The sequence below is a fragment of the Sus scrofa genome, chromosome 14, assembly GCF_054392235.1.
Source record: "Sus scrofa isolate SSC_HxYL_T2T_F1_AM1 chromosome 14, Sscrofa_HxYL_maternal_Yorkshire_Landrace_v2.0, whole genome shotgun sequence".
NCBI lineage: Eukaryota > Metazoa > Chordata > Mammalia > Artiodactyla > Suidae > Sus > Sus scrofa.
In genome coordinates, this window is record NC_139396.1 from 63,856,374 (window position 1) to 63,881,688 (window position 25,315).

Sequence of the window (25,315 nt, forward strand, 5' to 3'; positions counted from 1 at the left end):
CCTCCAAATGCAGAGACTGCAATATCTTAGAGCACCCACAGCTCTGACTACACCAGCCCCTGCTTAAGACCTTCACATGGCTTCCTGTTTCCCACAGCCGAAAGCCCAACCTCCTTCACTCAGCACTCAAGGCCTCCTGCAGTCTGGCCTCAAGTTCACTTCCGCTCCTCTTCCTTCTGCTCCCATCCACCCTCCTCCAGCACAGACTCATCATTCCTCCTCCTCATGCCCTTTTAAGTGCTGCTTCTCCTCCTGAAGTCTTATTTCCTTCTTTCCACTTTTCCATCCAACAAACTCCTGGTCATCTTTCAATTTCAAATGGTGCCTTCCCTTGGGAAGCCTTGGTTTCTAGAATTCCATGGCCTCACTTACACAGCAGGGTCAGGTAGAATACAGGGAAACCAATCTTATTATTCTCATTATGGCTTTTGACATAATCAGAGCAGGCAATTTCACTGCTTCAGTCTAGCTCAAAGAAATATCTTTCAACAACCATTTGCAGAAGCGGGAATCCTCCCTCCTCCCTTCTCCCCACATTTACTGTTCTGTTTGCCCAGAAGACATTTCCCATCTTTGTGAGAACTTTCCTCCCCACCCCAACCTTGTGTGTCAAGAGAAAACCATCCCTGAATATGGAGGGGCACCTTGAGTTTAGCTGGGCCAGTCTCAGAATCTCATTGTCCTGGCCACAGTGATTGGTCCATGAATTGGCACATGACTCAAGCTCAGCCAATCAGAAAGCTTTCCTGGGAGTTTCTGATTGGTGTTGGTGGGTAGCAGCCCTATTTCATGTGGTCAGAGGGAGGCTCTGAGTTTGGAGGTCCAAAGCTACTTGTGAAATTGGTTTGAGCCCAGTGAGTACGACAAGCTTGCAGGAATGAACTGGCATGCAAACAAAAGGCTAAAGAAAAAGTATGTTGTTGAATTATTTCCTAGCTCTAATTCTCCCCCAAGATCAGCTTTGTTTTTCCGCCATCAGGTCATAAGAGCCAATAAAGTATTTGGTATGTTCATGTTCAAGGTGAGTTTTGGTCACTTACCACAGGGTTTTAATAAATATGGTTTAAAATTCCTCCTCCACTTATGTAATAATGTAGTCAGTAAATACGTATTAAGGACCTAGTGTGAGCCAGGCACTCTGCTAAGTGATGGGGATACAAAAGTGAAATAAAAATGTGATCCCTTGGAGTTCCCGTCGTGGCGCAGTGGTTAACGAATCCGACTAGGAACCATGAGGTTGCGGGTTCGATCCCTGCCCTTGCTCAGTGGGTTAACGATCCGGCGTTGCTGTGAGCTGTGGTGTAGGTCGCAGATGCGGCTCGGATCCCGCGTTGCTGTGGCTCTGGCATAGGCTGGTGTCACAGCTCCAATTAGACCCCTAGCCTGGGAACCTCCATATGCTGCAGAAGCGGCCCAACAAATGGCAAAAGACAAAAAAAAAAAAAAAAAAGTGGTCCCTGCTAATATAGAGCACACTGGAGCTGTGCTGTCCAATACAGTAGCCACTAGTTACCTATGGCTATTTAAATTTAAAATAGTTAAAATTAAATAAAATTTAAAATTCAGCTTTTGAGTCTCCCTTCCCATATTTCAAGTACTCAATAGCCACAGGTAATTGTTGGCCACCATACTGGGCAGCACAGATAGAGAACATTGCCATTGGCCCAGAACGTTCTATGGAACAGTACTGGTCCAGAGCCTTGCTAGTAAAAGTGTTATTCCTAAAACTGACAGCAAGAGCCTCACCTGCAGGGTCTTTGGAAATGCAGAAATCTCAAGTTCCATCGAAGACCTACTAAATCATAATCAGCATTTTAGTAAGACTGTTGTGACTTTGTTAAATTAATATTTCTTAAGTAGAGCCCCAGGAAATAGGATGTTGAGCCACAGTTGAAAGAAAGAATGAAAGAAAGAAAGAGAGAGAGAGAGAAAGGAAGAGAGAGAGAAAAAAAACCCTAAAACTCAAGAAAAATAGAGACATTTGTTATTCACAGGTCCCAGGGGCCATCTGCGGCCACCTCAAGGGGCCATGGGGGAGGTCAAGGCATATGCCTTTATTAGAGTCCAAAGAGCGAGTGCTTTGGGGTTTCCAGGCTAAAGCCAGATTTATCACTTTAAACCAGAAAGAGTGGGGTTTGGGTGAGCTTGGTAGTCCTGGGAGGCAGGGAAGCATGCTTACCACAAGGGTTTTGGGAAGAGTCATATCAGGAACTTACATGACTCTGAAGACTGTTGTCTAGAATATGTACTTATGGAAGGGCCTGGTGTGTGTTCAAGATCCCTGCAGGTCACTTGGCCACATGGAATGGACAGCGAGGCAGCAATATCATGAAGTAGTTTACCTAAATTTTCAAGGATGCCCAAATGATTCATGTGCACATTACATTTTAAGAGACCCTGTCCTGACAGCCACTTCTTTTTTTTTTTTTTTTTTTTTTTTTTTTTTTTTTTTGTCTTTTCTAGGGCTGCACCTGTGGCACACAGAAGTTCCCAGGCTAGGGGTCCAATTGGAGCTGTAGTCGTCGGCCTCCGCCAGAGCCACAGCAACACCAGATCTGGCTGCATCTGCGACCCACACCACAGCTCACGGCAACGCCGGATCCTTAACCCACTGAGCGAGGCCAGGGATTGAACCCGAGTCCTCATGGATACTAGTCGAATTTGTAACCACTGAGCCAAGATGGGAACCCCCTGACAGCCACTTCTAATTCAGTCCCTCTCTGCCTAACTCTGTCACAACCACGCTCCCAAGAGTTGCAGAGAAGGTCTCAATCTTGAGAAGGTCAAGCAGGCTCTCCCAGCTATCAGCTCACTGACCTCCCCCGAAGCTACAAAATACACTTTATTGGTGTCTGTCCACAGACCAAAGGCTCGAAGGATGGACACCAACCTTCAGCTGAATAGACTCCTTCCTATCATCTTTGCCAAGTGGATAAATAGGATGTGAGTTAATAAGGACCATTGGACTAGGTTGGACCTTGGCAGCAATGTCATCTCAGGGATAATTTTACAATGTTTCATTTCTTCAGGGTAAAACCCCTTCAGAGAGCTAGAGCGTGTATGTGGTGTTATGTTTTTATTTTTCCAGAACAAGGAAGAAAGCCCTCACTGTGTAGCATAAGAGTCCTGTGTGTGTTCTCAAGGACTAAAGGATTTGCCTGCTCCTGTGTGGGCTTAGGGCTTAGGGGCTGTCAACTGACCCAGCCTGATTCCCAGTACACTCTTTGAAAAACCATCTCTCCCCCACCACACTCTCTCTCTTAAACTAATTGGTGGCACCCAACCATAACCAAGAAAAAAGGCAACAAGCTATCCATTTAAATTGCAGATTGTGACCTTTATGCTTGAAATGGTTTCAAACATCCTGTTTATAGCTTTGGGGTTCTGGCACTCAATAATCTCCAAATTATTTTCTTCAGGTTTTTTTTTTTTTTTAATTTTTTTGAATGGTTGTTATTATGCTTTGCATTTCCCCAGTTTCTGGGCCTCACCCCCAGTTGGTGTCTCCTGAGAGTCTAGGTAATTTAAAGATGCCTATAGCTTGACTTGTCTGTGTAATGTCACCATTTAACCCATTTAATTCTGCTCAGCTCAACCAGTTGCAGAAGTTGGTTTGCCAAGCTTGGCCCCACCCACTCAGAGAGGAGGGAGGTTTTAAAAAGACTGGGGTGTGTAGGGTGTGGGGAGAAACAAGGGCTTTTTCTCCAAACTACAAACCTCCTCTGCCAGAAAGCTCAAGGGTCTAGGCCAGCATTCCCTTAAGTGTTAGTAAGTTACAAGGGAAGATGTTAGAAGGTGTTACAAGGTAGCTCTGGGTTCACCAGAGATGAAAGGATTCCTTAATGTGGGGCTTCTCAGAGCCTTCAAACACTACAAAATACATAGGGGAAACCCTTTTGGTGTGAGGCAGGGAGTTAGGTATAGTGTGCCAGGAGTATTTTATCAGAGAGCTTCTGTTTTCTTGGTTGGTCTCATAAAAAGTGGTGTCCACAGCCCTCTTGGGAGCTTGTTCTGGTTGCTGGGTCATATGGAGCGCTTTCTGAACCTTCAAAAGCTGGAGCTTCGGCAAGACTATGACTGTGCCCTGCCTGCCTCCTGCCTTGGTTTTCGGCTCCTCTCACCCTCCTTGGGCCAGCCCCTGCGTGAATCAAAGCATTCGGGCAGGCGAAGGAAAACTACAGCTGGGCAAGAGCCCAGAATCAGGGGTCCTGCTTGCCAGACCTTGCTGTCTGAACAGCCCCTGTTAGGAAAGCCAACTACTCCGACACCAGAACTGAGAAATTTCAGCTAAGAGGCTCTGAAGGCCTTCAGCGGGCCCACCCCACATTCCCCGCATTCCCCACTGCCTGGGGTGGGAAGAATTTCCGACCAAACTTGGCAAGACAGGAAGGACTGTGGTTGGGCTGCGCCCTCTGGAAGGTGCTATGTGCTTTGGGCTTTTCCTCCCCAAATTCACTACTTTTTTCCTCCCCAAAGAAACTTTTTTCCTCCCCAAATTCACTACTAAGAATAGCCAGCCACCTCCATACCCTCCTTGGAGGCTGCAGTCTTTTCTGAGCTCTCTCCCTTTGCTCGGATTAAACCCTCTTTGGCAGTACATGAAGTAGAAAGTGAGGCCTGAGAGCTGGGATTTGATCCTGGTTTGCGTGAGTCCAGAGCACATTCTCTTGTAGTGCCTGGGGGAACTGCCCGTGTCCAGGGCATTTCTGGAGATTAGGCTACCTTCCTGGTACAGGAAGCAGACCTTAGATCCTCCATGGTAGCTGCTGTCAATGCCCCATCCATATTCCCATGCAATCATTACTCTGTGCAGGGCAGCTGCTTCTCAGTGCAAGGGTAGAGTTCTCTCTGCCTGAGGGTTCCCCCCAAGCCAGGCTGATTCTGCCCCCAGTAAACATGTGGCAATGCCTGGAAACTCTTTTGGTGGTCACAACTGGGAGCTGATACTGGCATCTCATAGATGCCACTCAACATCCTACAATGCACAGGGACCCTCCTCCTCTCTCCCCTCCACCGACATCCCTGCACCCCACCCTCCAGCAAAGCATTATCTAGTCCAAAGTGTCAATAGTGCCACTGCTGAGAAAATGTGGTCTATGCCAGGCATACAACTCTGAGCTAGACACAGAGTAGGTGCTTCCAGAACATTAGTTCCTTTCCATTTTATTTACTGTCAAAATGTCAGCCTGGTGTGGTGATCCTAGGTGGTGTCCTATAAGAAAAAACATTCATTAATAAATGTGGGCTGATGAGAAGGAAGTGCTAAGCCAGCGCTCTCTAACAGAAACAAGGTGCAAGCCACACATGCAGGCTACATGTAATTTTAAACATTCTCTAGTAGGGAGTTCTCTTATGGCTCATCAGGTTAAGGATCCAGCGTTGTCACTGCAGCAATCTCTGGTCCAGGAACTTCCACATGCTTTGGATGTGGGCAAAAAAATACTGTAATATTTCATGGTTTTCTTTTCCTTTCTTAATGCGTTTACTAGATTTTTTTTTTTTTTTTTTTTTTTTTTTTTTTTTTTTTGCCACACCTGTGACGTGTGGAAGTTCCTGGGCCAGGGATCAAACCCACACCACATCAGTGACCCAAGCCACAACAATGACAATGCCAGATTCTTAACTGCTAGGCCACAAGGGAACTTTGAACTATTACAAAATTTTAAATAATATTTAATTTAACCCAACCTATCAAAGATATTATTTTCAAATAAAATCAATGTAAAATATTATTGAGATCTTTTACACTTTGTGTTAAAAATTTTTTTTGCACCAAGTCTATAAAATCCAGCATGTATGTTACCCTTATAAATCACTTCAATGTGGACTTGACACGTTTCAAGACACATGTGGCTCATGACTCGTGGCTCCTGAACTGGTCAACTCTAAAGCTAGACTAAAGCTTTTTCATTCACAGATGCTTGGTGATGAATAGGTCTAGCTGGGGGAAAAAGATGAAGGGAAACAGGAAGAAAGAGAAATGGGAAGGGAATCTTCCAAAACATACAAATGGGACACAGGACTAATATCTCCCCAAAAAGGTCTGGAGCCCTCTTCTCTGCCTCTGCCCTCAGGGTGGTGGGAGATGCATCTGGATCCTGTCCCTTCTTCCCAGGTTAACCCTGCTTCCAGGCACCAGTGCCCAAGGAGGCAAGGGTGGTAGACAATGAACAAGCTAAAAAGAAATAAATGCCCAGTCAAAGAAATGCTTAATGGAGGGGTTCTAGGCTTCGTTGACAAGCATATCGCAGACAAATCCTATCACCTAAAGAGGTCTGCTTTGACCGGAGGGAGGGAACTCTGCTCTGGGAGCAAGCTCGGGAAGCTTGTTCTCCACTGGCTGCTACCAGCGGGAATCCAAGGTCCCTGGGGAGGGCCATGAGACATCCCCCCAATCAAATGAAAGAGACTGTTTGCATAAGCCTCATCCAAGACTGGCTCTTGCAATATTTTAAATCACCTTTGGCTTAGGGAGGTTGAGTGCCTGCTCGTTTCATCAAGTGATGACTCTCTGGATGAGATGAAGCCCATTTCCAGGCTAATATGATAGAGCATTTGGAGAGTGCTGAATCCATTAGGAACCAAAGTGGTTTTCCACTGTCATCAGCTGAAATCCAGATGACAATACAGCTCAGGGCCTAGGGTGGAGGTCCTGGGATCAGTGCATGGCTGTCCAGACCAACTGTCAAGTCAGGGCCTCTGTTAAGGGTACCTAAGACAACCAATGGAGTAGTTAAGGGCACAGGCACTGGGTCAGGTTGCCTGAGTCCAGAAAACTGGTCCACATTCCAGCTCTGCCACTTACCATCTAACAGGCAAGCAATTTAATTTCTCCGAGTTCCTTTCTTCATCCACGAAATGGATTACTAATTGTTATTCCTTCTGGACAATCTTCCTCAGACATTCCCTTGACTCTTACACTCATCTTTTTCAAGTCTCTGTTCAGATGCTACCTTCGCCAAGAGACCTTCCCTCTCCACCTTGTTAGAAATCACAACCCATCCTTGGCATTCTTCATCTCCTTTCGTGATTTATTTTTTTCATAACATTTATTACAGAATGTATTATAACACTTTGTTATCTCTCTTTTACCAGTAGCATTTCAGTTCTCAGAGTGGCTGGGCAAGATTCCAAAACAGAACAGAAGTGTTCTAGCCTTGTGACCCCAATGATGGCCACTGCCACATGTTCTATAGGCCAAAACAAGTGACAGGGCCAGCCCAGATTCAAGGTCTTTTAGTGAGCAACTGCAAAATCACATTTGGAAGGGTAGATATAGGGAAGGATAGAGAAATGTGGTTGTTTTTGCATCTATTACACATAACTTCATGAAGTCTGGAGTTAGGAATGCCCCCGTCATGTTTTGCCTGGGTAAGAGTCCCCAGTCAGCAAACATCCAGAAAAGGCCTTGGCCCTCTCTGAAGGTGTCCCCAGCCTCTTCCTCAGCTGTATTTGCATATTTTGATTGGCTCCCCTATTTTATAATCTGTCCCAGCAGGAAGAACCTTTCTTGTCTCAGGCCCCTGGAGAATGATTAAAATCCCACACTCTCGTCCAGAACTTACTATTAGATTCCTGGAGGCAGAAACCTGACTTGCCCTAATTTTCCATAATTAATTCATCAAGATACCTGATGTGGAGATGGCTCTCTGCAGGGACTCCCTGGCATGCTCCCAAACTGCTCAGGGAGTCTCTCCTCATCTTATGGGGGAAGGGAGGCTATGTTTATGGAAGACCTACTGTGAGTCCACCCCTCACAGTAGGTAGTGGGTGGTTTATATGTGCGAGCTCCCTGCTCCTCTCCACAGCCCTGCCAGGTGGATGGGATGACTCCCAGGCTGTAGATGAATTGAAAGAGGCTCAGAGAGGCGGTCACTTGCCCAAAGGCACACCGTTGGGAAACCATTCCCTGAGGTAATGGTTACTTGGTTACCTAGGGGTCCATACCTGGGCAGATGCTGAAGAAACTGGGGCTTAATGGCGGGATGCTCCCTCCGGTCAAAGCAGACCTCTTTAGGTGATAGGATTTGTCTGCCCTACTGCTTGTCATGATGCCTAGGACCCCTCCATTAAGCATTTCTTTCACTGGGTATTTATTTCTTTTTCCACCACTGTCACCAAAAAGTAGCATCAGGCAAGGAGATCTTGTTAAAGTAAATACTGTGGGTCTACGATTAGTTAAAAACACAGATTCCCTGAACCTCCCTTCAGACCTTTTAGAACTGACTCTTTGGGAATGAGCCCATGGAATCTGCATTTTGAGATTTTCATCCTCCTCCCTAAATGAGTCTATGCACAAGCCACTGACTACACCCTGCACAGAAAAATGTCCACATTGTTCTTCCTAAGCGAAAAAAGTATGCTGCAGAAAGCATGCCCCCCATATGCGACAAAGAGAAGAGATCTCAAATGGGCACAAGAAAAAAGTCTGGAAGGATATGTTAAGAGTGGAAAGTTTCCGCTCAGAGTGGGGTTACAAGAGCAGGATTATAGTTGTCTATCTGGAGTGAGTACTGGGCATTGAGGATGTGTTCCCTTGTAATCAGAAAAAGCAATACGGACCTTTGAAAGCAAATATCCTCGAAGGGAGAGAGTGGGCACTAGTGGCTGGAAGGCAATACTGAAAAGAGGTTTCTGGCCGTGGCAGCTAGCTGAGGACAAAATCCTGTGGGACAATGGTTTTGGTATAGGCATCTAAGGGGGCAATGGGAGAGGTGTGCAAATCCCAGCAATGAGAAGCACTAAAATCCAGGTCTTTCGTTTTCATAACCTATAACCCTGATCTCTATGCCAGACCCTCGCAGCAGACTGCAGTGATGGCCCCAATTCTCCACCCTTCCCAAGGCCCGTGTCCTTGACCATATGACTGCAGTGCTCTCCTTCCATGATTCGGTTTAACCATGTGACTTGCTTTGGGCAATGGGATTTTAGTGCACGCACATTCAAATAACTCCAGAACCCTGTACCCACACTAAAACTTGTAAATATTAGAAATACTTTATTGAACTATATACCAGGTTTTCTGCTCAGTGCTTTAATCTTCACCAGACAGTGTAGTGGTAATCATTACTATGAGATTTTAAGAACAACAAAAAACAGTTCTAGAAAAAAAGTGGTAAAGCAGGTAAAAGATAAAATCCATACTATATTAGGATAATGTCCATACAGTAGTAAAGAGCTCTCACAAACTGACAAGAAAAATGACAAATGACCTGACAGAAAAATGAGCAAAGGATAAGAACTCATGGAAGAAATCCAAGCAGCTAACCAATAAATATAGGAAAAGATGCTTAAATTCTCTAGAAATTAGGGAAATGCAAATTAAGGTAACAATGAAAATACTGCTTTATACCCACTGAACTGGCAAAAATTAAAAAGAGCTATGACACCTCCTGCTGGCAGAGATGAGGGGAAAGGAAATTCTCATGAATGCCTGGTGAGATGACTAGAAACTAGTCCAGGAAATTATCTGATTTCCTGAGTTAACTAAAATAGTTAATGTCAGAGTCATCATTTAAGTCTGGGTAGTTGAACCCCAAAACTTATGCTATTAACCATCAAATAAATGAAAGGAACTTAGTGATCTAATCTAGAGATTTTTAGGCCTTTTTTTCTCCTCCTTCTTCTTTTAAATTAAAGCACAGAAGCATCTCTTCCAGGAACATCTTACAGAAAACCCCAATCCCATGAAAGAAATAAGAAAACAGCTCTTGTGCTTGAAGATGGGGGTGAGGGTTCCAGTCCCTGATTCTGTGCCCCTTTCTCATTACAGAGCCAGTGAATCTCTAGAACTCGGTGGAGCAGAGCTTGAAAACAACTCTGCTTGCTCCTTTATAGATAATCAAGTTTCGACAATAACACTGCTACATTGACTAGGAAACTTTGAGATGCAGATAACAGAAACCCCCATCTATACTGGCTATAACACTAAGGAAACCTATTATCCTACATAACAGATAGTCAAGGGTAGAGTGGCCTTTGGGGTTAAAGACTCAGTGGCTCAATGATGTCGATGAGGATATAGCTCCTCTTTCCACTGTCAGAGATGGCATCACCTTCTATCTTCTGGCACACAGCTGTGGCTGTCAAAGTTGCCACTGTCACATCTGTACATCCTACAGACAATACAGAAGAGTGTCCATCCCTTCCTACAGCTCCTTCTTAGGGAGAAAGCTTTTCAAAACTTATGAACAGACTTTCCCTTTCTCATTGGGCAGAACTGGGTCCCATTCTAACTCCTAAACCAGTTATTGGAAGGGAATAGTATTGCTGCAATTTGCTTAAACTAATCATCTACAGTGCAGTGGCTGATGGGAAGCTAGCTGCCTACCTTGAAAAGATACATTTAATGAGGATCTGGTGTACAAAGTGGCCAACACAGAGGGACCTCTGCTCCTTTCAGCATAAAATCCCTAGCCCCAGGACACTGCAGACACTCAGCAACTGGCAAGTGAGTGAGAGAATGAGAAATGAGGCATTTCTTTCCTCTCTCTACTTTCCCCATTGCCCAACTAGATTATTTCTTGATGACCTCAATGCCCAAATGAAGCCACGAAAGATGGTGTAAGTGGGATGAGATAGAAAGTAATTTGAACTCTTTTTTGGAAATTGCTACTGAAGAAATGAGTTGATCTGGGCTGGGTTCCTGTATCCAAAAATACTTATCATCTCATCACCGAAGCTCCCCTGAGTTAGGATGGCTACCCCATGACTGTCTTGTTGATTTTATTGTTTCTCCTACTGCTTTAAATTAACTCTTCTTGGCATTGAGGTAGCATTTTGGGAGCCTTGTTTATTAACATGATTAATGACAGCCATTGGTGTCCACAGTAAATAGCCAACCTAGTTCTGGCAGTAGAACAACCAAAAATTTCAGCCAGAGGAAACTGAATGGGCAGCATTGGCCACTGATAATTGGAATCTTGGTGGCCACTATCAAACACAGGGGCTGTTTTGAGGCTTTCCCTCACATTGGATGGACCACGGGGGTGAGACGGTAGCTGCCTTCACATTTCAGAAGTTAGGCCTTCTCGGGGGATCCACGCTGAAAAATACTTATCAGAACCCCACCAGAATAAGACATACAGTGACCTTGTGGCAACTTCCCAGCCTTTAGGACCTTCTGTGCCTGGAGACAACCATGGGAAGGAGCTCAAACCTCAGTTTCTCCATCAGTGAGGGAGGGAATTCAGATGATCTACTAAATCTTGAGAAACATAGGAGGTAATGCTAGGTGGCTCATGGAATCATATGACTCACAGTCATGCTATGAGGTTTGGCAACTGTGGAGGTGGTACAACTTGTTCACAATTCTTTGTCCTTTCTCCACCCTCATTATAATTTTCTTTGGGTGGAGGGTACTTTCATACCCCTTCCTACTTCCTTTAATACTGGGCTGGACCACGTTACATGCTTTAGCCAGTGGGATATGTCGAAGTAATTATGGGCCAGTTCTGAGCTTAAGCCTTAAGTGGTCTGTGTTTTTGCTTACACCTCTTGAAATTTCTGTTCCCTGACTTTAGAAGAGCATATCCTGCATGGCTACTGGTCCCAAAATGAAAGACAAAGGGAGCAGGTTTAAACCCAACCTGCAGAGCTACCCCCATCTGATCCATAGAACTGTGAGAAAAATAAATGAGTGCTTTGTAAATCACACAGCTTGTTGACATTATGCATCATTATTATAGCAAAAGCTGGCTTGTATAGAAATTTGACTACTACCATTAATAAAAATAAAAGCCAGGAGTTCCCACTGTGGTGCAATGGATCAATGGTGTCTCAGCAGTGGCAGGGACACAGGTTCAATCCCCAACCCAGGGCAATGGGTTAAGGATCTGGCATTGCTACAGCTGTGGAATAGGTCACAACCCCAGCTCGGATGCAATCCCTGGCCTGGGAACTCCACATGATTCGAGGTAGCCAAAAAAAAAAAATTTTTTTTTTTTTTTAAAAAAGAACGAGTAATATCCTGCTGTATAGCACAGGGGACTACATCTAGTTACTTGTGATGGAACATGATGGAAGATAATATGAGAAAAAGAATGTATATATATGTGTGACTGGGTCACTGTGCTGTACAGTAGAAATTGACAGAACACTGTAAACCAACTGTAATGGAAAAAATAAAAATCATCTAAAAATTAAAAAAAGAAACAGTAATGGGGAGTTCCCGTCGTGGCTCAGTGGTTAATGGACCTAGCATACGTGAGGACGTGGGTTTGATCCCTGGCCTCTCTCAGTGGGTTAAGGATCCAACATTGCCATGAGCTGTGGTTGAAGGTCACGGACGCAGCTTGGATCCCACATTGCTGTGGCTCTGGCATAGGCTGGCAGCTATAGCTCCAATTAGACCCCTAGCCTGGGAACTTCCACATGCCATGGGGACGGCCCCCCGCCCCCACCCAAAAAACCAAACCAGTAATAAATATTGGGCAATCACTGTATGCGAAGCTATAGTTGCCATCATAACAACTCCATGACACAGGAATCATCATCCCCGTTGCGTGGATGAGAAAAATGAGGCTCTGAGAAATTAGAAAACTTGCCCAAGGTCACATAACCAGAAATCTGCAGAGCTGGGATTTGAATGGCCCAAAAGGCAGGGCTCTCCCCATCTTATCTATTTACCCAAGTGAATGAACAAGGCATAAGACCACTGTTCTGCCATCTGAGCACAGGTGGTAAAACAGGAGCCTTCTCTGAAATGCCCTTCTCCAGAGACCCACTGGAGCTGACCCCAAACTTGAAACTCTTCCAAGGTCTGGAGGTATCCCCCCGGTGGATGCATTATTGCCACCTGGACAGGTCTGCTGCTGCTAGGTGAGCATCCTGCAGGGGCAACCAAGAGCAAGCTCCCTCTCAACAGTTGGGGCTAGCATTTGTTCTATGGAATCATTTATTGAGCACCTACTACCTACCAGATGGAAATGGATGGCCTTTCCATCCCATCTAAGGCTCTTTCTAGATAAGGGAAGGAAATATGTTTTCGAAGCCCTCAGCATCACATTCCAAACTCCTCTCTGGTTTCAAACAAATCCTATTGTCATTTGTGATCACCTTCCTCTTTCGTCTGCCCTCTACTCACCCTAGACTCAGGCACATGGAAACTGTTTGAATCCAAGGCTTTGCTTAACTTGTTACTGATGCCTGGGGGTGCTCTCCTCTCTTTCCCATTTCAATCATCAAATTTCTTTCCATAACTAAAGACTCAACTCAAAGGTCACCTTCTCTGAGGCCCCTTCCTCAAACCCCTCCTCCAGTCTCTCTGTCTTCTATGACAGCCCATCTTGACAGCTGATCTTTTCCACAAGCCCACAATATTCCCAAGGACAGAGGCTGTCCCTTGCTTATCTTATATCGCTTTCCAACCCAACACACAGCATGACGCCAGGCACTGGGCAGGTTATCTATTTGGAAATTATGCCTTTAATATTGTAGAGCACTTTTCAGTTTATTAAAGAGCTTGCCTGTCAGCTCTAAGATGGAGCCCCGGATCCTCATTTTTGTAGCTCTGCGATCATGGGAAGCTGCTCATCTCCCTGAGCGCCTGCCTGATAGTATTGTTGGAAGATTCAAGGAGATCATCCACAGAAAGCAAGGAGCAGAGTGCCTGACTCACAGCCAGCACTCAAGCACTCAAGAAATGCAATGTAGGGAGTTCCTGTCTGGCAGAGAACACAAATCCGACTAGGAACCATGAGGTTGCAGGTTCGATCCCTGGCCTTGCTCAGTGGGTTAAGGATCTGGCGTTGCCATGTGCTATGGTGTACGTTGCAGATGCAGCTTGGATCTGGCATTGCTGTGGCTATGGAGTAGGCTGGCAGCTGTAGTTCCAATTAGACCCCTAGCCTGAGAACAGGTGCCGCTAAAAAGACAAAAGTCCAAAAAAAAAAGAAAAAGGAAATGCAATGTGGGAGTTCCGGTTGTGGCTCAGTGGGTTAAGAACCTGACTAGTATTCATGAAGATGCAGGTCTGATCCCCAGCCTCGATTGGTGGGTTAAGGATCTGGCATTGCCATGAGCTGTGGTGTAGGTCTCAGATGCAGCTAAGATCCTATTGCTGTGACTGCATGGGCTGGCAGCAGCAGCTCCAATTCAGCCCCTAGCCTGGGAATTTCAAAATGCCAGAGATGCTGCCATAAGAAAGAAAGAAAAGAAAAGAGAAAAAAAAGGAAGAAATGCAATGTACTCAAAGGGCTGTTGCTGTTATCTATTACCCTAGATTCTGGGTAACAGATGATGATTATTCCAGATTCCAGGAGACAGAAAACTTTTTCTCTAAGGACCAGAATGTAAATATTTTAGGTTGGGTGGGCCACATGGTGTCTGCCATACCACTCAACTGTGCTTTTGTAGTGTGAACACAGGCATAAATAATATATGAATGAATGCTCCTGGCTGTGTGTCAGTAAAACTTTATTTATACAAAATGGCAATGGGCTGTAGTTTGCTGACCTCTGCCCTAGGAAATTAGAGAAAACCAGAGATGGAATGTCCACTGTACCTATTCAGGGCTGCTAGTTCTTCAGCCTGGATCTCAGGCTGCTTAATTAATTGTAGGGGTCACTGCAAGGGAAAACCTGGGGCATTGGAGGTAGCATTCTTGACTTGGCAAGTGGAGGAAGAAATCAAAATGCATCAAAGCCTAGGCTTTAGATTGAGACAGACATGGGTCCAGAACCGAGCGCTACCACCTGCTGTGTGTGACTCTGGGCAACAGACCCCTCTCTGTTCAAGCCTTAATTTCCTCTTAAAAAATGGAAATCATAACAATCCTTATTTCACTGGCTTTGGGGCGGATACACCACATCAAGTGCTACCTCACCAGAATTTGCAAGAACATCTTCAAAATGCCAAAGGGAGCATTACCTACACCCTGGGCAGCAGGAAGGAAAAAAAATCGAAATGGAAAACGCTGACCTTCTATTAGCTTCTAATACGTGGAATTTCTCAGCAAGAACTTGTAAACCGCTTAACTTTCAGCAAAGCTGACATTTGGGGAATGATAAGCTCAGGTGTTGTTCATTGCCAAGAAGCTTTTTTTAAGGGGACACTGAGGGTCTCAGTTTGGCAACCCCACACCTGTAATCCCATCCCAAACAGGTGCAGACAAAGAAGAGGTTTGCAGCACCTCTTGGGCTCTGGGACCCAACCGTCACCAGAGTCTAGGCACCCTAATCCCCCCAGCGTGCTGAGAGATGCAGATGGAAGGCTCACGGGTAGGTATTGTTCTCCTGATGATCCAAAGTGGAGGGAAATTGAAGGGGGAAAGCACGGATTAACACTGGCAAGCAAGAGGATTAAAAAAGGATTTAAGAGGGTAAAGAGAAACGAAGGCTGATGTATCGGATACTTCTGTACACAGAACTCCAGGCCCCCCCTCCCCGCCCCGATTCCAATAAGCTCTTTAAAAAATTCATAAGGCTTTTGTTTCTCTGATTATTTATTCAGGTCCCCAGGATAAACTTATGAAAAGCTGCTTCTCATCATGGGTGAGTCCTGGGGGCAAGATATGATTTGTATAGTTCAGGAGAATAAATTACACAATATCAACATGTTCGGTCACTTCCACCCCATGGCAATCCCAGGCTCTATTAATGAAGGTGGGCAGAGTAAAAGAGGAAATCTTTCTCTCACTTCATTGTTTCTTTCTTTCTTCCCTACCCTTCCATTTCTAAAGGGCTTCCCAGTGCCAGGCACTGGGGACATAGAGAAGAAAAGGTCACTAGAATGTGAAGGTCAGGTGGGAGCAGGGACACTTTAATGGAGTAAGGCAGTGTGATGGTTGCTCAGATAGGGGCAGCATAGGTATTCCTGGGCACTCGGGAAGCTATGCTGTATACTCACTGGTGCACTAGAGACAGGAAAGGGGCAGGTAGGTGCTCCAGGATAAACCCTACCCTGTGCCTTCAAGGCCCCCATTTATTTATTTTTTTGTTTTTTAATTTCTTGCTCTTTAGGGCTGTACTCATGGCACATGGAGGTTCCCAGGCTAAGGCTCAAATCGGAGCTGTAGCCACTGGCCTACACCACAGCCACAGCAACGCTGGATCCTTAACCCACTGAGTGAGGCCAGGGATCAAACCTGCATCCTCATGGATGCTAGTCAGATTCCTTTCTGCTGAGCCACAACACAACTCCCAGGCCCCCTTTTAAATTGAACCTGCAAGCCCAAAGAAAAGGCTGGCCCTAAAAAAAGAATACGTTTGCATGAAAAAGTGAAAAAAACTAGAAAGTACTGGATAGGGGTAGTTCTGTGATAGGGGGTCAGTTATGTAAATTTGGTTACTTAGTGGCATATTATGCAGCCATTAATGTAATAAGGATGAAGACCGTACAGCAACAGGGAAAAAAAATGCTCACACAGTAACAGTGGAAGTAGAAGGTTAAATCTGCATTTTACCAAACAGTGAGATAAAAGAAATCTGACAAGGATCTGGTTGTCCAGGAGAGATGAATCTGGAGAGAGAGTGTTCTGGTGATTGGCTAAGTGAATGCCTCTCCGCTAGATTTGGACACTTGGAAAGCAGGGACTGTAATGTCTATAACTACACATCAATGTCTACCTATTTATCCATCCATCTTTATCTATCTATCTATCTATCTATCTATCTATCTATCTATCTATCTATCTATCTAGCCAGTCAGCCATCCAGCCATCCATCCATCCATCCATCTATCTATCTATCAATCTATCTATCTATCACCATCTCCTAGCCCATTGCCTAGTGGAGGGGATATAATACATATAAGAGAGAAGAAACGATGCCCATACCACTCATCCCTGCATGTGGACAAGCATAGTATCTTGCACATAGTAGTTGAAAGATCAATCATGAAAGCTAGAAGGAGGGCTGGATGAGCAAGAAGGGAAAATGGGAGATGGGAGAGGAAAAAAGCAAGAAAATGAGTAAAAAAGAAGTAAGGAAAGAGAAAAAAAGGAGGTGAAAGGAAGGGAAGGAGAGAGAAGGGTTTTTTTGTTTTGTTTTGTTTTTTGTGGGGTTTTTTTTTGTTTTTTTTGTTTTTTTTGTTTTTTTTTTTTTTTGCCACATCTGTGGCATGCAGAAGTTCCTGGACCAGGGATAGAACTTGAGCCACAGCAATAACCCAAGCCACAGCAGTGACAATGCTGAATCCTTAACCAAGAGGACACCAGGGAACTCTAAGAAAAGGACGATTTGCCTCAGTTTAACCCAGCTATATGTATTCAAGAAGATAACCTCTGCCAGAATCCAGCTGGAACACTACACCTTATACAACTAACTCCTTTGAAAGCTATTGGCCTTGGTGGATACAAAGCTAGAGCTCCTGTAAGCCACAGCCTGTGGAGCTCCTGGATAGCCTTGCCCCCCAAGGCAGGGTCATGCCAACAAACCCAGGGTGGAAGAGGGGGCTGGCCCCTCTCAGGAAGTGCCCACTCTGTGACCAATTTCAGGCTGTCAGGTCCCAAAACAGAAATGGATCTACCTCTGGAGGCACTGACAAAAAGCAGGGATTCTACTGATGGTTAAGTTGGGGCCAGAGGATGGAGATTACAAAACGCATCTGAGAGCAAAGCTTCCTAAAAATCCCCTTCAAGCATCTCTCTTTCCTAGGCTCGCATTTCTTTTGTCAGCTGCCACATCTCTTCCTCTCCCCTCTCTGCCAGCCTCCTCCAGTCAAGCTCATTTCTCTCTGCTCCTTGCTTCTCCAAACCCCCTCAGCTTGCACACCCAGTGATAAATACCAAAGTCAGCTGTTAGCCACACCCACACTCCTCCATCTCCTCCAGTCGGCTCCTAATTTCTTCCTCTTTTGAGTCTGAAGTTCCTCAAGCATTATTTCCATCAAGCATCCGTGTTGGAATGTGGTTAGTGACTCTGGCGAACAAGCTGGACTCTAAATTCTTACTTAATCTCTGCAACCTGAGTGACCTCAGACAAGTGACATCATCCCTCTGGATCTGTTTTCCCATCAATAAAATGAGCACAATATGAGCACATGCCCACTAAGATGGCTGTGAGTATTAAACAAGATGATGCAGACAAAATTCTAATACATAGAGAGTGTGCAGTAATTGTTAGCTATCAGTACTATTATTTATCCACTGGAAAGTTAGGTGAGGTCAGTAGGGCAAGGACTATGATTCCTATTTTGAAATGAATGAACCGAGGACCAGAGTGGTTAATTGACGTGCTCAAGGTTGCACAGGACAAACAGCCAAGCTAAATGTCTTATTCTGTTCCTTGAGTCCACAGCTTTTGGATTTCACCCCAGCTCCTTGAGGTCAAGTTCTGAGAAGGCAGGTACTGGTGAGTGGGAGACCCCGCAGCTTGGATGCTGTTTAAGCATTCTGTGGGGAAAAGATTCTCCTTTCTGGCTTCAGTTTTCAGAGTCTCCACATTAAATTATGATAATGTATGACATGGGATTGTGCTGCCTGCTAGCCCCTGACAATTACATTTCTTCCAGGCACGACTCCAGAGAGCCCATTTTGCTGTTCTCAGCATAGTCTGGAATGACCTCTTCTATACCCTCTGCTTGAAACAGGAGATTTGGTGCCCTCACATGTCATTTCTCACAGTCGCCACTCAGGGACTCCCTATGTCATTTCTAGTTGGGTGTATGTTTTCCCTCTTTGGAGTGTTGTCATCACTACCCTTAAGCACAGAATTCAAGGCTGCCTACTACTAGATCCCAGCTAGTGGCCAGAATTCCCTACCCTTACCACCCCATCCCACCCCCACACCGCCACTACCACTGTCACACTTGGAACTTTATAGTAGCGTTTGGGGAATTCTGGAGTCACACAGACTGGGTTCAAAACCTAGGTGTGCTACTTACTGACTGTAAATTTTGAAAAATTAGCCTCTCTGAGTCTCCACTTCTTCATCTGTAAAACAGATATTTGGATAATGGAAAGCAGACCAATAATACTTCATAGGACTGTAGTGATTCATTGGGATGGTATTAGTTAGCTATGACTGCAACTGTGCTGCATAACACATAACCATAAAGTCTTAGTGGCACACGGCAGGCAACAATTTACAGAAGAAATAGAGACACCGACACACACAAAAGACAGCAGTAATAATCAGAGAAAGTCAAACTAAAGAAAACCCAAGATACCATTTTTCATCTGTACCTAATAAACAACTTTTTTAAAAAAGGTATACTTTACTTCGTAGAACAGTTTTTAGATCAACAGAAAATTAGAGAAGATGGTATAAAGAGTTCTCATTATTAATACTATCTTATCTGAATATTGTATATTTGTTGCTACTGATGAACTGATATCAGAACATTATTATGAACTAGAATCCATATTTTATTAAAATTTCATTAGTTTTTTTACCTCATGTCCTTTTCGGGGGTTTCAGAATCCCATCCAAGATAGCGCACTACATATAGTGAACACATCTCCTTCGACTTTCCTACTTTTTAATGACTTTGACAAATTTTGAAGAATACTGGTCAGGTGTTTTGTAGAATGTCTCTCTACGATGACTTTTTCCCCCCATGAATTGATTGGAGTTAGGGGTTTGGGGGAGGAAGACTGGAGAGGCAAAATGCAATTTTCACCCATAGTATTGAGGGTACATAGCATCAACGTGATGTATGAATGTTGATGTTGGCCTTGACCACCTGGCTGAGGTAGTGTTTCTCAGGTGTCTCCACTGTCAAGTTACTTTTTCCTTCCCTTTCCATACTGCACACTTTGGAAGGAATTATATACACAGTCCACACATTAAGAGTGGGGAGTTATATTCACCCTCCTTAAGGGTAATGTATTTATATAAATTTTCTGGAATTCTTCTGGGAATTTGTCTTTTCATCTTCATTTATTAAGTTATTTGATCATTTATTTATACAAGGATGGACTCACAGCTATTTATTTTATACTTTGAGTTCTAGTCTAGTAACTTTTTATTTATTTTATTCAAATGGTTCCAACTTTGGCTATGGGGAGCTATTTCAGTTGGCTCCCATGTTCCCTTGACATATGCACATCATGTTGTTTTTTTTGGTGCACATCCTTATGATTCAGCAGTATGAGATGCTCCAGGCTCACCTTATATATTTACTGCCTCAGTCATCGAGTCAGTTATTTCTCCAATGATCCCTTGTTCTTTTTATTGAAGAATGATATTATAAACCAAGATCTGGGCATTACATGTTCTTGGTGGTATTCAGGGGTCATTGATCCTTTACCTTCTTAGCCGACAGAACAAGAAAATATATGTGACTATACTAATCCATGTATATACACATACCTATAAATATTTCTATAGGTATGAATCTGTATTTATATTAGGTAAAACATGAATTTATGTTGATATCCCCGGTTCCAATCCATCACCACATGCATCACCTCGCCTCCTACTCTTGCTTATCTGTAAACTCCCATTCCAACAGTAAGATGTCTGGCTCCCACTATACTCTGCCCATGTACATGATTCTTCAGTTCCAGTAAATATGTACAGCAGTACTGGAACTGCTAACCTGTACCTATGGCAAACAACTTTATCAACTGTAGCACAGCACTTACGTGCTGTTCCTTTTGCCTTTACTCTTATAGAATCTGCTCATTTCCAAAGTTCCTCAGGTCATCACTTTTTCCTCCCATTCCCTTTAGTGTGGTTCTTTCATACATTTGTAATACAGTTAGATTCTTCATCCCAGGCACCATTCCTTCCTGGGATCCCTGGCCTCCTAAATAGGTTTTTTTAAACTGCATTCATTAAGATTCATTCTTTGTGTTCGAAAGTTCTATACACTACACATTTTGACAAATGCATACAATTTTGTATTCATCATTATAATAATAATGCAGAACATTTTTACTGCCCTAAAAACCTTCTTTGCTCCACCTATTCATTCCTCTACCTACTCCCTAAACCTCCAGCATCCACTGCTCACTTCACAATTGCTATAGTTTTGCCTTTCCACGAATGGGACCTCATTTTATTATACTTTATGGCTCTTCATAGATACATTTTTTTTTTTATAAATTAAGTATTTAGGGCAATCTTTTGTCCAGCAAGTCTATTGGCACTATTTTTCCAACACATTTGCTCATATTATCTCTGCATCACATTTTGGTAATTCTCACAATACTTCAAACTTTTCCATTATTATTATATTTGTTATGGTGATCTGTGATAAGTGATCTTTGATGTTACCATTGTAACTGTTTAAAGGCACCACAAACCATGCCCAAAGAAGAGAGCAAACTTAATAAATGTTGTGTGTGTTTTGTCTGCTCCACTTTCTGGCCATTCTCCCACCTCTCTTCCTCTCCTAAGGCCTCCCTATTCCTTAAGACACAACAGTATTGAAATTAGGCCAATTAATGACCCTACAATGGCCTTTAAGTATTCAAGTGAAAGGAAGAGTCACACATCTCTTACTTTAAATCAAAAGCTGGATATAACTAAGCTTAGAGAAGAAGGCCTGCCAAAAGCCAAGGAAGGCTGAAAGCTAGGCTCTTACACAAAACAGTCAACATGTGTATGCAATGGAAAGTTACTGGAAGAAATTAAGAGTGATAAGAATGATTAAAAAAAGCAAAACATTCTTATTGCTGATATTTAGTGATCTGGACAGAAGATCAAACCAGCCACAACATTTCCTAAAGCCAAACCCTAATCCAGAGCAATGCCCTAGCTCTCTTCAATTCTATTAAGTTTGGGAGAGGTGAGGAACCCACAGAAGAAAAGTTTGAAGCTAGCAGAGGTTGGTTTATGAAGCTTAAGAAAAGAAGCCATCTCTAAGGTGAAGCAGCAAATGCAGGTGATGCAGAAGCTGCAGCAATTTATCCAGAACATCTAGCTAAGATAATCAATGAAGGTGGCTACACTAAATAACAGGTTTTCATGTCCTGAGATCAAAGGTGAATCAGAAAAGTTCAGGAAGGGATGTAATAGGAACATCATAGGCATAGCTTATCTTAATACTAGGTAGACAATAAAACACAACACCAGAAAGAAGTTCAGAAAACAGAGCATTCCTTGCTGGTCTGGCTTGGAGCCCCAGGGAAGATCTGGGAACTTTATACAAAGTAATGTCCAGGAAGATGAATAAAGAAGCTGCTCTGAGGGCAAAAACATGGGGATGGAGAAGAGTAAGAAGCAATCTTATGAATGTGAGGTTAGTTTTCTAACATCATTTTATTCTACTTTTCAAAACAAAATTGGCCTCATCATTTTTATGACTTGGAAAGGATAGCATGCTAGTGAAAAAAAATAGCTGCATATATTCCAGTGTGGGGTTAAAGTGTGGTTTACTCAGTCTCATTGACTAGATTTAGGGGTCATCTTCAAGTTTTACTACTATAACTAACCATACATTGAATATATATTTGTGCTCATTCAATTTTTGTCTTAGGATAAATTCCTAGGAGGGAAATAATTGCATCAAACAGTATATATGCATTTCAAGGTTTTTAGTATATACAGCAAGATTTCCCTATCTGTACCAATTTATACATCAAGGCATGATTGGCCATGTGTCCACAATGGCCTAATTACATATATCATTCTTTTTTTTTTCTTTTTAGGGTCACACCTGTGAAATATGGAAGTTCCTGGGCTAAGTGTCGAATCAGAGCTGCACCTGCTGGCCTATGTCAAAGCCACAGCAACACCAGATCTGAGCTGCATCTTCAACCTACAGCGCAGCTTGTGGCAATATCAGATCCTTAACTCACTGAGTGAGGCCAGGGATCAAACCTACATCCTCATGGACACTAGTCAGGTTCTTAACCCACTGAGCCACCATGGGAACTCCCATATATCATTCTTTTTAATTTGCTTGCTCTGTGGGATGACGGCATAGATGATGTAAACTTGTTATCATTCTCTTTCATCTCCCTGCCTCCACTGAGCTCTGGGTGAAAACCTCAAAACCCCCACTTGCCGCATCTGGGAATCTCTGGACTCTCTTTCTGTCTTTCCCCAAGACAACTTTAAAGCAGACAGCTTATCACCTCAGCCTAAATGCAGCATCTTTGTCTCTTTCGGGCCAGGAACTGAAAACCTGGGCTGGGGGTGCGGAGGCCTGTGTTGTGATAAAGAGAAGTCCTGGCCTTTACGAAGAATATCATATTCATGCCTCTGGTGTGTACTGGCATTTCTGAAGCTATTTCTGTGTCCTTCTCTCACCCAGATCACTTAGGGCCCTCCAAGGTGGAGTTCTGTGATGGATGTCCTTGTCACCTTGGACATGGAGTTCCCATTGTGATGCAGTGGAAACAAATCTGACTAGGAACCATGAGGTTGCGGGTTCGATCCCTGGCCTCACTCAGTGGGTTAAGGATCTGGTGTTGCCATAAGCTGTGGTGTATATTGCAGATGTGGCTCGGATCTGGTGTTGCTGAGGCTGTGGTGTAGGCTGGCAGCTGTAGCTCAGATTAGACCCCTAGTTTGGGAACCTACATATACCGTGAGTGGCCCTAAAAAAAAAGGAACCTTGTCACCTTGGACACACATATTACACCCTCAGCTATTTGTGGGCTGATGTTTCCATAATTGGGGGGTGGTAGGATAGTGGGAAACCCTGGGACCTTGGGAGAAGGGGTTTGGGGTGTCATTTAACAAAGAACTAAGATTTCTAGTTCTACGCCTCTTTATGCTCTTATGCTTTGAGTAAACCAGGCTCATTAGGAAGAAAAATAAAGCACAGAGAAAGGGAGACATCTATTTGGGGTCACACAGCAAATCAACCTGTCTAAAAGCATTACAACCCTGACTCCTGTTGGACCTTACTGCCTCCCCCATGGCAAACTCTTGGTTCTAAATCTCAGCACACTGTGCATCTCATGCAGAGGGTTGTTTATGATGTTGCGTGACCAAAGCTTTTAAAAGTCCAGATGGTTCTAGTCGTGGGGGTCTTCAGGCCATAAAACTGTCATCCTCACAACTCAAGCCTCTCTCCTGGTAATGATGTAATCTGTTTGCAGAGAAAGTCCCTCTCCCAGGCTGTCGCCAGAGCAGTCACCTCCATGGAGGCCCAACCAGGGTAAAAGGAGGATTCACAATGACTTTGTGCAGAATAACTTTCCTTCATCTGTGTTCTCCAGCATATAAGGGCCTGATGTGTTTGGGGAAAGGAGGAATCAAATCTCTGTACCCATTTCATCTCCTATGTCTCCTTCCCAAGCAGAGTTGTAATACACACCCTTCGGTCCCCTTCGAGCCCTTGCACATGACATTTATGCTGCTGGGAATGCGTTCCCCTACTTTCAGCCTTAAAATTAGCTTAGGACTATGAGTGCAAATACTGCCTCTGAGGTTTTTTTAACTCTGTGACCCAGGACAAACCACCTCATCTGTCCGATTAATTCACTTCCTCATCTCTAAAATGGAATCAGAAATCAATCCAGCACCCCAGTAAAAACGATCCACATGGTCCGAGGTTGAGGACATTTTGGTTGTAACAAAAAACCACTAAGATGAGTGGAAGGTAAACAAAGGAGAGTAAGGATTTACTCAAAATGGGCATAAACCCAATCGTAAACTCAGGGTGCAAAAAAGTCGCATCATATTTACATTTCCAGTTGATCCCTCAAGATCTCTACATGGAGCAAGTCTAACATTCTCCTCTTAAAAATCCCGCCTGCACCCTCACCCCATGATGACCCTTCTTGGGTGGTTCATGGATCCCAAGGACAGGGCATCCACAGAGAACAGCTTCCACAGCAGTGAGTAAAGGCTGGAGTCCTGACTGGGCACTGCTGCTGGTGTGCTTTGTTAACATGCAGGCTGCTGTGAAGACAGTTCCGACGTGGCAGCTATGCTATGGGTCCAGACTCCCGCACAGATCACTCACCTGATGCCCCACCCTCATGTACCAAGTTAGCCCCTAGATCACTGTGTTCATCTCAGCTTTTTCAGTTACATTCCACTTCCCAAGGATCACAGTATGTTTACTTTTTCAGTTACATTCCACTTCCCAAGGATCCAGTATGTCTGCCAGCATCCGGAAGAATGACTTAACACATAATAGCAATTATGTGTTGAACAGATGGATGGATGAATAGATGGATGGATGGATGTATTAATAAATGGATGAATGGTGAGGACGGCAGGAAGAAAAGAAGGAAAGTAAGGATGATGGGAGGAAAGAAGGAAGGAAGGAAAGTTGAATAGATGGACAAATGGGTGGTTAGATGGGTGAGTAGATAGATGGATGGAGGGATGAATAAATGAATGAATGGATGTATGGATTAATGAATGGATGCATGGGTGGAAGGATAGTGACGATGGTGGGAAGAAGAAAGAAAGATGGAAAGAACGGAGGGAAAGAGGTAAGAAGAATGGTTGTATCGATGGACTGA

The 25,315-nt window shown here is 44.0% G+C and overlaps 1 protein-coding gene across 5 annotated transcripts in view; it reads right to left on the bottom strand.

The window, feature by feature from the left end:
* Window positions 1–25,315, bottom strand: part of WSCD2 (WSC domain containing 2) — a 159,740-nt gene that overhangs the window by 107,128 nt on the left and 27,297 nt on the right. The window lies entirely within an intron of this gene.